This window comes from Ursus americanus, chromosome 2 (assembly GCF_024610735.1).
Source record: "Ursus americanus isolate L20-20 chromosome 2, mUrsAme1.1.p, whole genome shotgun sequence".
In the NCBI taxonomy this organism is placed as follows: Eukaryota; Metazoa; Chordata; class Mammalia; order Carnivora; family Ursidae; genus Ursus; species Ursus americanus.
Genome location: NC_142128.1, coordinates 60,976,326 through 60,990,594, shown reverse-complemented (window position 1 = coordinate 60,990,594; position 14,269 = coordinate 60,976,326). Strand labels below are relative to the sequence as shown.

The following is a 14,269-nucleotide window of genomic DNA, read 5'->3' as shown; positions in this document are numbered from 1 at the left end:
AATCATATGGAAGTTCATTTTTTAGTTTTTTGAGGAACATCCATGCTCATTTCCATAGTCACTATGGAATACTATGTTGTCACTCAAATACTATGTTGAGTAAAAATGGTGAGAGGAGACATCCTTGTCTTATTCTTGATGTAGAGAATCTTCATCTTCTCATCCGCATCTTCTCACTGTTGAGTATGATGTTAGCTGTGGGCTTGTCATATATGGCTGATGTTGAGGGATGTTCCCTCAATACTTACTCTGTTGAAATTTTTTTATCACAAAAGGACATTGAATTTTGTAAACTGCTTTTTCTGTATCTATTGAGATGATCACATGACTTTTATCTTTCATTTTGTTAATGCAGTATATCAGGTTGATTGCTTTGCAGATGTTGAACCACCCTTGCAACCTGGAATAAATCCTATTTGATAATGGTATCTGACCCTTTTAATGTATTCTTTTAAGATTTTATTTATTTATTTATTTATTTATTTATTTATTTATTTAAGAGAGAGAGCACACACACATGTGTGCATGCAAGGACAGGAGGTGTGGAGAGGGAGGAGAGAGACAAGCAGACTCTGCACTGAGCATGGAGTCCAATATGGGGCTTAATCTCATGACCCTGAGATCATGACCTGAGCTGAAATCAAGAGTTGGATGCTTAACCAACTGAGTGACCCAGGCACCACACTCTTTTAGTGTATTTTTAAATTTGGTTTGATAATATTTTGTCGAGGATTTTTGTATCTGTGTTCATCATGGATATTGGCCTGTAATTATCCTTTCTTGTGGTATCCTTGTCTGGCTTTGGAATCAGGATAAAGATGGCCTTGTAAAATGAGTTTGTAAGTATCCGCTCTTCTATTTTTTGAGAGTGTTTAGGAAGGATTGGTATTAATTCTACTTTGAATGTTTGGTAGAATTCACCATTAAAGCAGTCTGGCCCTGGACTTTTGTTTGTAGGGAGTTTTTAACTACTGATTCAATCTCCTTACTAATAATTGATCTTTTCAGATTTTCTATTTCTTCATGATTCAGTATTAGAAGGTTGTATGTTTCTAGGAATTTACCCATTTCTTCTAGGTTGTCAAATTTGTTGGCATATAATGGTTCACAGAAGTTACTTACAATCCTTTCTATTTTTGTTGTATAGTTATAACCTCTCTTCTTTAATTTCTGATTTTATTTAATTGAGCCCTCTTTTTCTTGATGAGTCAGTCAGGCTATAGGTTTATCAATTTTGTTTAACTTTTCAAAGAACCGGCTTTTTGTTTTATTGGTCTTTTCCATTGCTTTTTTTTTTTAGTCTCTACTTCATTTATTTCTGTTTTGATCTTTGTTATTTCCTTCCTTCTACTAACATAGGGCTTTGTTTGCTCTTTTTTTTCTAGTTTCTCTTAAAAAAAAAGACTTACTTCATTTTATTTTTCTTGTATAAAAACTATTTGGTGGCCACAGATACTGCCTGGGTTCTCTGCACAGAGACTGGTGTGGGTCCTTAGATGTGGTCAGTGAATTCTTGATAGGGAGACTTGGTGAGTACATGTCTTTCCAGAGTTCAGGGGTGAGAATGCTGTAGGTCTTGGATATGACATTAACGGTAGCCTTGGTGAAGTCACACAGGGTGGTGGTACAGCCCCTGGCCAATGTGTATCAGTCGTTGATGCTGGCCATCTTAGGCACAGTGGCCTAGATGATGACAGTGCCTCTGGGGTGGGGGGTGCAGGGCACTAGCACAGAGCCACAGTGGCAGTTCTCCTTGCAAGCAAAGGTATGGGGCTTGCTGATCTTGTTCCCCCAGTAGGCTTACTGCACAGGAGAGTGTAGCCAGATGTCGGCACCATAGATAGCAATGGCTACCTCCTGGGAGCACTTAACCCCCAGAACAACATGTCCATTGTAATCCCTGATGGTGACAAATCCCTTGATCCTGGTCCACTGGCCAGCACAGGTCTGCTTTTACACAGGCATGATCTTCAAAACCTGTGGAGTTATTCTTAGAAGATGTATTGTAAACCCTAAAGAGTGAAGCATCAGCAGCATTCCTGTTCTCGGGCTATTGAACACAATGGCCTGAAGGAACAGGATCCCATCATCTCCTGGGACAGGGCATAGATATGGGGCTATGAAAGAAAGTAACACTCAACTCCCCTTCCTGCCTTGGGCTATTGCTAGCATGAACATCTGGTTCCTCCCTTATCCCTTAACCCCCTCCCTGAGTGCCCAGGTGTAGGGGAAGGAGCAGGCCTGATTTCCAGGTTCAAGATAATTGCCATCTATTTGTATTCCTTCCCCATACTTTGATACATCTGTCCTTGCTTTGCTGATTAAAAAAAAAACTAAATAAAAGCTATGTGCAGAAGTCAACTGCAGCCATTCTCCCTTGTAGAGGCAGCCCTGTGTGACCCCTCAGATTGGTGTCTGAGAGTATTTTTTCTGTGCACCACAAAAACTTCATCCTAGAGGGACACCCCAAGAAAACATCAATGATCTCAAATTACTTGATGGGAAGGAAGAAGAGATAAATCTCTTCCACAGACTTGATTTCCTGTCTTTGACCAGTTTGGTGATGGAGATCTACTCCTTGTCCTCAGCCTTGACTCTCAGAACTCGGTGGCCTCAGCACCAGCTCCAGATGCCACTGCTGAAGCCTCTAGAAGCCACCACAGCCTCCCACCAGGGCCCCCTAGAGACTCTGGGACCTCCTGCCACACTAGCATCATCCACTATTTGGTGTTTTCTTAGTTTTTCTTCTCTCCCTCTCTATTGCTCTTTCCTTCCTAAAGAGTCTTAATTCTTCAATTGCAACAAGGGAGATGAGGTTGTCTTTTGCTCAGGTATATCACTCAGTACACTCTAGTCAGAAATAAAGCTAATAGAAGGAAATCTCTATATAAAGACCTTTTTACCTGGTCTGCCCACCATGGGCACCTGATTCTTATTTTTAAGAGACACGAAATCCACCCAACTTACTTAGTCTTTCATTTAAAAAAAGCAGAGATTTGGGGGATTTCAGTGTTCTGTTTTCATTCTCTTTCTCTCTCCCCCACTGCTGTCCCCACCCCATTTGACTATTCAACAGATCCTGAAATAGGTTTAATTACTTATTTAATAGCTTTCATGATATTTGTGCTTAAAAACTCACAAGGGGGAAAAAGGTGATTATAAACATTAGGAATACAAAATTTAAACGGAGTCAACCAGAATTTTGCCTCATGGGTGGTTTTATTACTTCTGAGGCAGGTGAAGAAAAAATGGGCTCATAGAGGTTCCTCACTCATTGCTAAGAACTCCCTGTAGGCTCTCAGGGAAGACAGCCTCTCCTTGTGCTTCACTGAATGCTATTTTCAGTCTAATTTTTTTTAAATTCCTGTGCTTTAATCTACCTATTTTCAAGCTGAATCTAATAAACTGTTGGTAGTAGAAATAAGAGGCAGTCCTTAAATCAATATTAATTCCCCAGAGATGTAAAAAAAATTAAGTCAGGATCAGATGGAATTTAGTTCTTATTTTTACAGTCACAAGAAACAAATGAGCCACTCCTGAGATAGTTTTAGATCAGATTTAGAACACCAAAGACCTTTTATATTTCCAAGCATTTTGCTTAGTTACTTTTCTGGGCAAAATTTCAGGATCTTGTAGCATATTTAAAACTCCCATGACACCAATTTCATTTTCTTTTAGTTATTTAATAGACTTTTTTTAAAAAATGTGATGCCAATTCTTACTTGGCAGAATCTACATATCATTTCGAGCCAATTCTTCATTTTCACATATTCTTGGGATTAGAGTAAAATTGCCAGATTTAGCAAATAAAAATGCAGAATGCCCAGTTAAATTAGAATTTCAGATAAATAACAAATAATTTTTTGGTGTAAGTATGTTCTGTGCAATATTTGGGTCATAGTTATACTGAAAAATCATTCAGGTGACTTGTAACAACAGAAATCTTCTCTTACAGTTCTGGAGGACAGAAGTCTAAATCAAGTCGACAGCAGGACCACAATCACTGAAAAGTCTCTAGGAGAGAATGCTCCCTTGCCTCTTCCAGCTTCCGGTGGCTCAGGCATTCCTCGGTTTATGGCTTCATAACTCCAGTCTCTACCTCTCCTTCCACATCACATTCTTTAGTTTTTCAGACCTCTCTACCTTTACCAGGACATCAGTCATTGGATTTAGGGCTCATCCAGTTAATCTAAGATGATCTCATCTCAAGATCCTTAATTACATCTGCAAAGACCCTTTTTCAAATAAGGTCGCATTCACAGGATCCAGGTATTAAGACATGAACATAACTTCTGGAGGCCCACCATTCAATCTGCCACAGAGGAAAATGGCTAAAATTCCGAACACCACCTGAGGCTGATAAATTCATGGCTCAGTTGTAACATGTAATACACCCAAGTCAGAAATGAAACTAATAAAGTAAATCTGTATAAGGCTCTGTTTACCTGATTTTTCCATCATGGACACCAGATTTTTATTTGTAAGAAGCATATGAAATCCATTTACTCACTCCTTCAAGGGACCATTTGTTAAGGTCTTTTTATGTGTCAGTGTCCAAGAATCAGAGGTAAATCAAACAATCTTAAGGAATTCTTTCTCATGAGGAGACAATGGACCAATCAATAAGCAAACAAATAGGATTGTTATTAATTGAATAAGTGCTGTGAAGGAAATAAACAAGGTGGCTGGTAAAGAGTAACTGGGAACAAGATGTGCTGCTTAGAAAGAGCATCAGCAAAGGTTCTCAGAAGAGATGACATTTGCGCCGCGTGTCAAGAGATGAGGGTAAGCCAGCCACACAAAGATCTCCACAAAAGATTTCTTGGAAAAGGAATAGTGGGTTTAAAGGTCTGAGGTTGGGAAGGGATCACTGTGCTCTAGAAAAAGGCAAATGCCAGAGTGGCCAGAACATAGTGACCAGGTAAGAGCATAAGACAAGAATGGGGCTGGATAGACTAGAGCTGGGTTATTGCTGGGTCTTTTTTTTTTTTTTTATGATTTATTTATTTATTTATTTGAGAGAGAGAGTGAGCACACGCTTGAGTGGGGGAAGGTACAGAGGGAGAGAAAGAATCCCAAGCAGACTCCCTGCTAGGCCCCGTGTGGTGTTCAATCCCAGGACTCACACGAGATCTTGACCTGAGCCAAAATCAAGAGCCAGATGCCTAACCCACTGAGCCACTCAGGTGCCCATTGCTGGGTCTTATGGCTCATGGTGGAAAATTTAGACTTGACTCGCTAGAAATGAGAAGACACCAAGGGCTTAAAAAGAAGAATGATGAGATTTGGTTTACATATTTAAAATTCAGTGCGTACTATGTGAGAAATGACTTAGCGAGGCCAGAGGGAAGCAAGGAACCAGTTAGGTTACTATAGTAGGCCAGGCAAGGGATGTGGAGTATTGTTAGGCATATAGAAAATAATGGAAATCATTTGGAAGTCAAAATATCAGAACTCACTTATAGATTACATATTGGTGGTAGAAGACAGAAAAGGAAAAGATGGGCATAATTTATAGGGCATTAATTTTCCCAGTTAGAAAGTACATCACTCAGGTTTATGGGCATAAGTTTTCCCAGTTAGAAAGTACATCACTCGGGTTTTCTTGCAGTTCAGTGTGACCATGTAAGTTCTAGACAAGAGGATGTGAATGGAAGAGATATGAGCAATCTCTGGGTCACATCTGCAAAAAGGGAAGCTCAACTTTCCTCTTTCACTCTTCTAGATGGCTGGGAAACAGGACACTTAAAGGAACTGCCTTAGAACTAGAGAAAAAAGTCACATGATGATGGCAAAGCTGTCCCACCACCCAGCATTCTTGGATGGTCCCATTGATTAGGTCATGCTATCTGCCCGGGACTGCCTGCCTACTTTATTCTCTGGTATGTGAGAGAGAAGTTAAGATTCAACCTCGTTTAAACCCCTACACTTTAGAGGTTTGGTTACAGTAGCCCTGCTTATATCCTAACACTCTCCAAAACGGCTGCAAGAATCCCAAACTCTCTTTCTTTCTAACCTGAATGCTCTGTGTAGGTGTTCTTGCCTCCTACCAAGACATGGGTTCTGGGGCGCCTGGGTGGTTCAGTCGTTAAGCGTCTGCCTTCAGCTCAGGGCGTGATCCCAGCGTTCTGGGATCAAGCCCCGCATCAGGCTCCTCCGGTGGGAGCCTGCTTCTTCCTCTCCCACTCCCCCTGCTTCTGTTCCCTGTCTCGCTGGCTGTCTCTCTCTCTGTCAAATAAATAAATAAAATCTTAAAAAAAAAAGACATGGGTTCTGTTCTCTGTGATAATGAGGGCTGGAGCATAGGGGATCATTTAAAGCCATGTTGATGGAAAGAATTCCTTCCTCCATAGAGTCCAAAGTGAAAAGGATATCCTGTTGCACAGTGTAATGATAGGTCTTGTACAATGCATTAAATATCACCTCAGGTACAGAAAATTACAGGTGTTAACTGTTCATATATTTTATATTAAATATTGTGTTTATTACACAGCGGCTTAACATTCAAGTTAAGATTTGTCAAGTAAGGGTAGATATTTAACATTTGTCTAGGAATTTTGTAAAGAGCCTGAATCTCAGAACTTATGACATTAATTATAACAAATGAACAGTTAGTGAAAAAAATTATATAAATTATGTATATATTTTTGGCACTTGTATACTGCATGTATTTTTTCTTTATTCCTGGCTTAAAGCCTAACATGAAATTAATCCTTTCAGTTAACTTTAGCTGTATTCAAAGTATATACAATTTATAGTTACTCTTCTATGTCTAGGATTTTATTTTATTTAAAGTAAGTAAATTAGGGGCACTTGGGTGGCTCAGTCAGTTAAGTGTCCAACTCTTGGTTTCAGTTCAGGTCATGAGCCCCATGTCGGACTCCCCCCTTAGTAGGAAGTTGGCTTCTTTCCCTCTTCCTCTGCCCCTCCCCCTCCTCCCTCTTTTCCTCTCTCTGAAGTAAATAAATAAATCTTAAAAAAAAAAAAGAAGAAGAAAGTAAGTAAATTAGACACATACACACAGATCTACTCCATCCCTGCTGTTAGGAGGGAGAACCATAAGAATAAGAATTATCCCTTTGAATACAAGAGAAATCACAACATTTAAGGTACATTCAGGGACTTTTTAAATCTGTGTTTTGGTTTACATTAGATTAAGCTATACATAATGTTCTCTTGAATACTTGTAATTATTAAATATAACAAAATTCATAAACATAATTAAGATGTTTTAATTTAATTATGCCAGCATCAGACTAAAAATGAACCCTTAAGTATCTTTTTCAAGGAAAATGTTCCTTGAAGGAAATTATCATGTTTAATTAATATTTGTTAAATATTACCACATATTTAAACTTCACAGTTGAAAAGGGCCCCTGTATTTTTCATCAATCTTTACAAGAATCCCACTATTATCATTCATCTTTTGTAAGATAAAAGCTTAATGAGGTTACACGGATTGCCCAAGTTCACCAGTCTAGCATATAGAAAAGTCTGGCCCTATTCCACTACCTTCTAATTTCAAGTTCAGTGCTCTTAAGACTCAACACCCTGACTGGAGTCTAGAAAGACCAAGCACCTTGCCACTCTAGATAATTTTTCATAAATTAAAGTAGGTAATGCTATGCAATTACTGACTATATTTTCTATTTGTCAAGACCTTCTTAAATTATATACTAAGGAATTAAAATATGCCTAAATAGCAAGAATAAAAACACAAATTCTATATTAAGGACTTATAATATGTATAAATAGCAAAATAACCATATTTTCTTTGTATAATACCAATCTTTATCTCACCCCTACTTTGGCCACTTGAAACTATCCTACCACCATGACCCTGAGACTTATGAAGCTCAAAGACAAATACTTCCTTTCCTCCCATCTCTCTACACTACTTCTCCCATTAAACATTCTCCCTGTCTTCATTAAGTCATTCATTCCCTTGGCTCCTTCCAGTTCTCTCAGACCAATCATCCCAATCTGTCTTCTTTTATTTTTCTACCCAGCCTGGGTCTCACTGTGTCATTTTCATAGTATATAGTTCATTTACTGCCATACTGGTTGTGTTTGATCTCTTGGCCCTCAGGAGTTCTCTGTGTGCTGATTCCCATGGTTCACTGATTCTGATTCAATGTCCAGAGGACCAATGTTATTGTAAAAAAGTCACGAAGCTGTGACAATTTATTCACTGTGAGTTGATAGTATCCATTCTTAGCTGGGGTCTTCATAGTCTTTTTATTTGGCTTATTTCACAACCAACAAGCACTTGTTGAGTACTTTCATGATGCCAACTGTTGTGCTATGATTTTAGGACACAAAATGAATAAGATAAACTCCCTGTTCTGGAAAAATTCATAGTTTCATGGATATACCTAAAAATTCTTTGAAAACTTCTCTACTTTCAAGCCTCTTCCTCACTTCTATGACATATCTTAGTCCCCATTATACCAAAAAGATTGACATTACAAACCTGAGCATCTTCAAAACCCTTACACTTCATCTTGAATCTATGTATTGGTCAGGGTTCTTTAGAGACACAGAACAAGCTGGATGTATATACATTGTTAGAGGAGGTCATTGAGAGGACATGACTGCTGGTTGACCCTCGAGCTGGAGCTGAACAATCTGAGGCTCCTTAACTATCCACCCCCATCCTTGGAATGTAGTTTCCACTCACTATTCCTGCACTAGGAGCCACTTCAAGGATGCAGCCTTGAGACAGCAACGTGTTATTGAGACCATCTGGACTCAATACATGACTGAACCTGATAAGCCTTCTGTATAAGTTCTTAAGATTCTGGCAGGCAGGTGAAATCTACTTGTTTTATGGCCTCCCAAGACAAGCCTCATATCTAAGTCCCTTTGCCTAATAAAACTGCCAATCTGGAGTGGTCTCTTTCTTAGATCTCTGCTTGTACAGAGGCTAGTTTCAGATTCATCCAGGGGACTCCTGAGATTGTAAACCAACATATATAGAGAAAAAGAGATTTATTTTAAAGAATTAGTTCACACAATTGTGGGATTGGGAAATTCAACAGGGTGGAGACTGGGGGAAGGGTTGATGTTGCAGCCCAAGTCCAAAAGCCATCTGTTGGCAGAATTCCTTTTTTCTCAAGAAGCTCAGACTTTGCTCTTAGGACCTGCAACTGACAGGATGAGGCCCACCCACTTTTTGGGAAATAATGTTTTACCCAGAGTCTGCTAATTTAAATGTCAATCTCATCTAAAAGAATACCTTTACAGCAAAGCCTAGACTGCTGTTTGACCAAACAATTGTGTATCATAGTCTAACCAAGTTGACACATAAAATCAACCATCACATTCTGTATCTTTGTAACTCTTTCTCACCTCATTTTAGTCTCTCAAGAGGTATTCTGCTCTGTGCTATTGCTAACCCCTCCACATGAGCTCTTGATCTTTCTCGTTCTATCTTCCTACAAGAGTATTCAACAATTATTCCTGCTTTTTTCTATCGTCAATCTCTCCATCTTCACTGGCTCTTCTTCTAGGTAAACATGCTCGAATCTACTCTAGTTTTAAAGAAACTTTCCTCATTCTAATCCATTCTTTGGCCTCCTTGACTTCATGATCAAATTTCTTGCAAAATTAGTCAATCTGTGTTTGTTGCTTTTACTTACCACTCATTCAGTCCTCCTTACTTGAAGCTATCTGGCTTCCATACCCATGACTTTTGGAATCTGCTACCTCTTCCCATTTGGCTGCTCTCACGCCATTCTTACGGAAATGCAATTCTATGTCCTGGTTCTCCACCCCAACCTGTCTCCAAGTCTCACCACAAGGTCAATCAAGGGACTTTTGTATGGAAGGCGAAAGACAGGAAAAGGATAAATGACTCAGAACTTGAAACCCAACAAAGCTTGATAATATTGCACTAAATAGCACCACTTTTACTAAATAATACTTGTTTTCAGGAAGAGAAGCAATCTTTCAGTCACTGAGTTAATCCTTCAAAGATATTACAGAATATAAATTTTGTAGAATTACTTACAAATTGTAGCTATGACAAGTTGAGTATCTCTGCGTATGAAGTTTTTCCAAAGCATAATTATAGATGATTGATTACCAGCTGAGCATCTGTATCCGATAATGGAGAGGGTTGATTCAGACTAACAAAAATCTACCCAGAAAATACATTATTTAGAAATATTCCTGGGGCACCTGACTGGCTCAGTCAGTGGAGCATGCAAGTCTTGATCTCGGGGCTGTGAGTTTGAGTCTCATGTTGGGTGTAGAGATCACTTAAAAATAAAATCTTAAAAAAAAAATATTCCTAACTAAGGTACTGTCATCCTAACTGTAACAGAAATACATGAACAAGAGTATGTCAGAGGATAAGCATATTACTATTGAAATCTATATAAACAGGAAAACACAAAAAGAAAACAGCTCTTGCTTTTCCTATAAGACATGAGATCACCAAAGTTAAGGAAAAGGCTGGCTTGCATAGGAAGATTCAAGACTTGCTGAAATTCCCAGAGATGGAGTTAATTTTTCTCTCAGTTTAGAAGTGAGTAAAATAATCAGAATGAGAAAAAGATCATCCTCAGGTTGTTCTAGAAAAGGGACCTATTAGATGAGATAACCTGGTGGTGGGAAACAAGCGTCCCTTAAGTTAACAGACATCCAAATTAGTTTCGGAGGTAAGGCAAAGGGATATTTATGAATGCTTCGGCAAAATGAAATCATCTCACTCAACCCATTCTGTTTCAGGGGATGTGGTTGAAATAGCTAGATCTTTGCAAATGAATAATTTATGAAAGCTCCAGTAGCCTTTGAATAACATCATTTAAATGGAAGTTGTTACTGAATAAAAGGTAAAAGAGGAACTCACTTCAAATTCCTCTAATTTCAACATGGATTATCACATAGTTTTGATTTAAGATAATCTAATAACCATTTTAGTTTATTGCACCAGTCTCAGATAAATCCTTGCTTATTATGCGGCAGCCAAAGTACTACAAAGAAGTTAGAATTCATAGGAGCTTAGCTTGAACAAACTAATAATCTAAGCCGAGTAATGGTTTAAGTCCATTTATAAAATAAGTTTTATCATACAGTGGTGCATTTTTTTAAATTTTTATTTCTCGAAGATTTTTATTTATTTATTTTGAGAATGAGAGCATGCAAGTGGGGGGAGAGGCAGAGTGAGAGGGAGAATGTCAAGCAGACGCCATGCTGAGTGCAGAGCCCAATGAGGGGCTCCACCCCATAACCATGAGATCATGACCTGAGCAGAAACCAAGAGTCGGACACTCAACCAACTGAGCCACCCAAGTGCCTGGTGCACTTTCATTTAAAACACATTCTAATTCTAGATTTAAAAGAAGAAGAAGAAGAAGAAGAAGAAGAAGAAGAAGAAGAAGAAGACGACGACTTAAGTACAAATAAGAATTAACCTGACAAACCATGCAAAAAAACCAATAGACTATCATTTTTATTTATTGTGTCAAAAAGAACCTTTTTTTTTCTTTTAAGATTTTATTTATTTGACAGAGAGACACAGCAAGAAGGGAACACAAGCAGGGGGAGCAGGAGAAGCAGGCTTCCTGCTGAGCAGGGAGCCTGATGTGGGGCTTGATCCCAGGACCCTGGGATCATGACCTGAGCCGAAGGCAGACGCTTAATGACTGAGCCACCCAGACGCCCCAAAAAGAACCTGTTTTATGTCACTGACAATCTTATTTAAAAGTTTATGTTCTAGGGGCACCTGGGTAGCTCTGTCAGTTAAGTGTCTGCCTTTGGCTCAGGTAATGATCCCACGGTCCTCTGCTCAGCAGGGAGACTGCTTCTCCCTCTCCCTCAGCCTGCTGCTCCCCCTGCTTGTGCTGGCGTGTGCTCTCTCTCTCTCAAATAAATAAATAAAATCTTTTTTAAAAAGTTTAGTTCTAATTAATTATACAGGAGTTACATAAATACAACATTATTGTTGATTTCAAATTTTTTATTAACAGGCCTATGTCTCAGAAATGAATAAAATAGAGCTAGACTAAAGTAGCCTTTCTACCCTATGATTAAAAAAAAAAAAAAACATGCCCGAAATAACACAGTAATCAGTCAGCTGGTTAGCACTTCCATAGTCCCCTTGCTAAATACATTTAAATATCTCATTCTTAACACCTCACATACCTCACATGGGTGTAAGCATTTTTTTTGCATCAGTACTATTTGTACCCCTTGAACATACTTATTATACATAAAATACTATATAAAATTAATTTGTATACTGTATATTTACCTTCCTAGATAATTTAAATACCTTGAAGTACAGATTATTTTATTCATTGCTTTTTCCCTAGTACATAGCAAATTGTAGACTCAAAAATCATTTGTGAGTTGGAGAGTTTTCCTATATTTGGAGGAAGATAGAGAAGGAAAGGTGAAGGAAATGAGCACTGGAATAAAGTTCCTGAGGAAGGCAGAGGTAGCCAATGTATATGTGAATAAAAAAACTTAAAAAAAAAGTCGCTTCTAGGCCTCTACTAGTTGTTTATTAATGGGTTTTTGTCTTTGTACTGTTTTTACTTTTTTTTTTATTATGTGCTCCTCCCACATTAAGGTTATTAATGCTGTTTCTTTTTTTTTTTTTATTGTTGTTCCCCCAGCTTTATTTAGGTATAAATGAGAAATCAAAATTATATATGTTGAAGGTGTACAACCTAATATTTTAATGTACGTATAAATTGTGAAATGACCACAATGATTAACTATTAACAAAAGCTAGTATTTCAAAAGCTAATGTGTGGTGTGTATATATACGTATACAGACATAGGCCATTTTCTTTATACATTTATTTGTTGACAGACATTTGGGTTGTTTCCATATCTTGGCTATTGTGAATAATGCTGTAATGAACATGGGAGTATAACTATCACTTCAAGATCCTGATTTCATTCCCTTTGAATATGTATTCAGAAGTGGGATCAAGAATAGTATGGTACTGGCATAAAAACAGACATATAGACCAATAGAACAGAACAAGAAAACCAAAAATAAATTCAACCATTTATGGTCAACTAAACTTTGGTAAGTCTGCCAAGAGCAAACAATAGGGAAAGGATAGTCCCTTTAATCAATGGCTTTGGGAAAACTGGATAACCCCATGCAGAAGAATGAAATTGGACCCTTACACATACACAAAAATAAACTCAAAATGGATTAAAAACTTAAATGTAAAAACCAAACCAAACCAACAAACAAAAAAACCTTACATGTAAGACCCTAAACCATAAAACTACTAGAAGAAAGTAGAGAAAAACCTTCTTGACATTGGTCGTGGAAATGATTTTTTGGATATGACACCAATAGCACAGGCAACAAAAGCAAAAACAGACAAGTAGGATTACACCAAAACAAATGTTTCTACTCAGCAAAAGAGACAATCAATAGAGAGAAAAAGCAACCTACGGGTCGGGAGAAAATATTTGCACACCATATATCTGATAAGGGTTTAATATCAAAATATATAAGGAACTCAAACAACTCAGTAACAGAAAAACAAATAACCTGATTAAAAAATGAGCAAAAGGTCCATAGGTATTTCTCAAAAGAAGACACACAAATGACCAACAGACACATGAAAGGATACTCAACATCACTTACCATCAGGGAAATGCAAATCAAAACCACAATGTGATAGCACCTCACACCTGTCAGAGTCGCTTTTATCAAAAAGACAAAAGATAAAAAGTGTTGGCAAGGATGTGGAAAACAGAGCACCTGCATATACCATTGATGAGAACGTAAACTGGTATAGAGACTACGGAAAACAATATCAAGGTTCCTCAAAAAATTAAAAATAGAACAATTCTATGTTAGTACTGGGTTTAAGACTAGACATCCATTTATCCCTTAAAACTTCTAAACACAGATTCAATATTCCCATCACTGCTGGGAATGCCACCAGGCTTTGACCCGGGCCTGTTCTATCTGATTGGGCCACCTCCCTGTGCACAGCTCCATGTCAGCGTTGATGAACGATGCACAGTTTATAACTTGTAACCAAGTTAATTTAGCAGAGGTTTCCTGCGGGGGTCCCAAATAAACACAAACGGTGGCTCCTAGGATCCTCCATGAAACTTTCTTCTCTTCGTTATTCTCATTTTTTTTTTTAAGTAAAAAGCCAACCTGATAGAATAGGAAATACAACCTGGGAGAGAAGGAGAACAAAGCCCATTGTGAAGCTAGGCTTTTTGTCCAGGTCTTTGCTACAAACCTCTATTCAGACCCCTTGCAAACTTGGGACTC

The 14,269-nt window shown here is 38.1% G+C and overlaps 1 pseudogene; it reads right to left on the bottom strand.

The window, feature by feature from the left end:
- Positions 1 to 1,492: 1,492 nt before the first annotated feature.
- LOC148110637 (small ribosomal subunit protein uS5-like) overlaps positions 1,493 to 14,269 on the bottom strand; it is a 70,358-nt pseudogene continuing 57,581 nt past the window's right edge.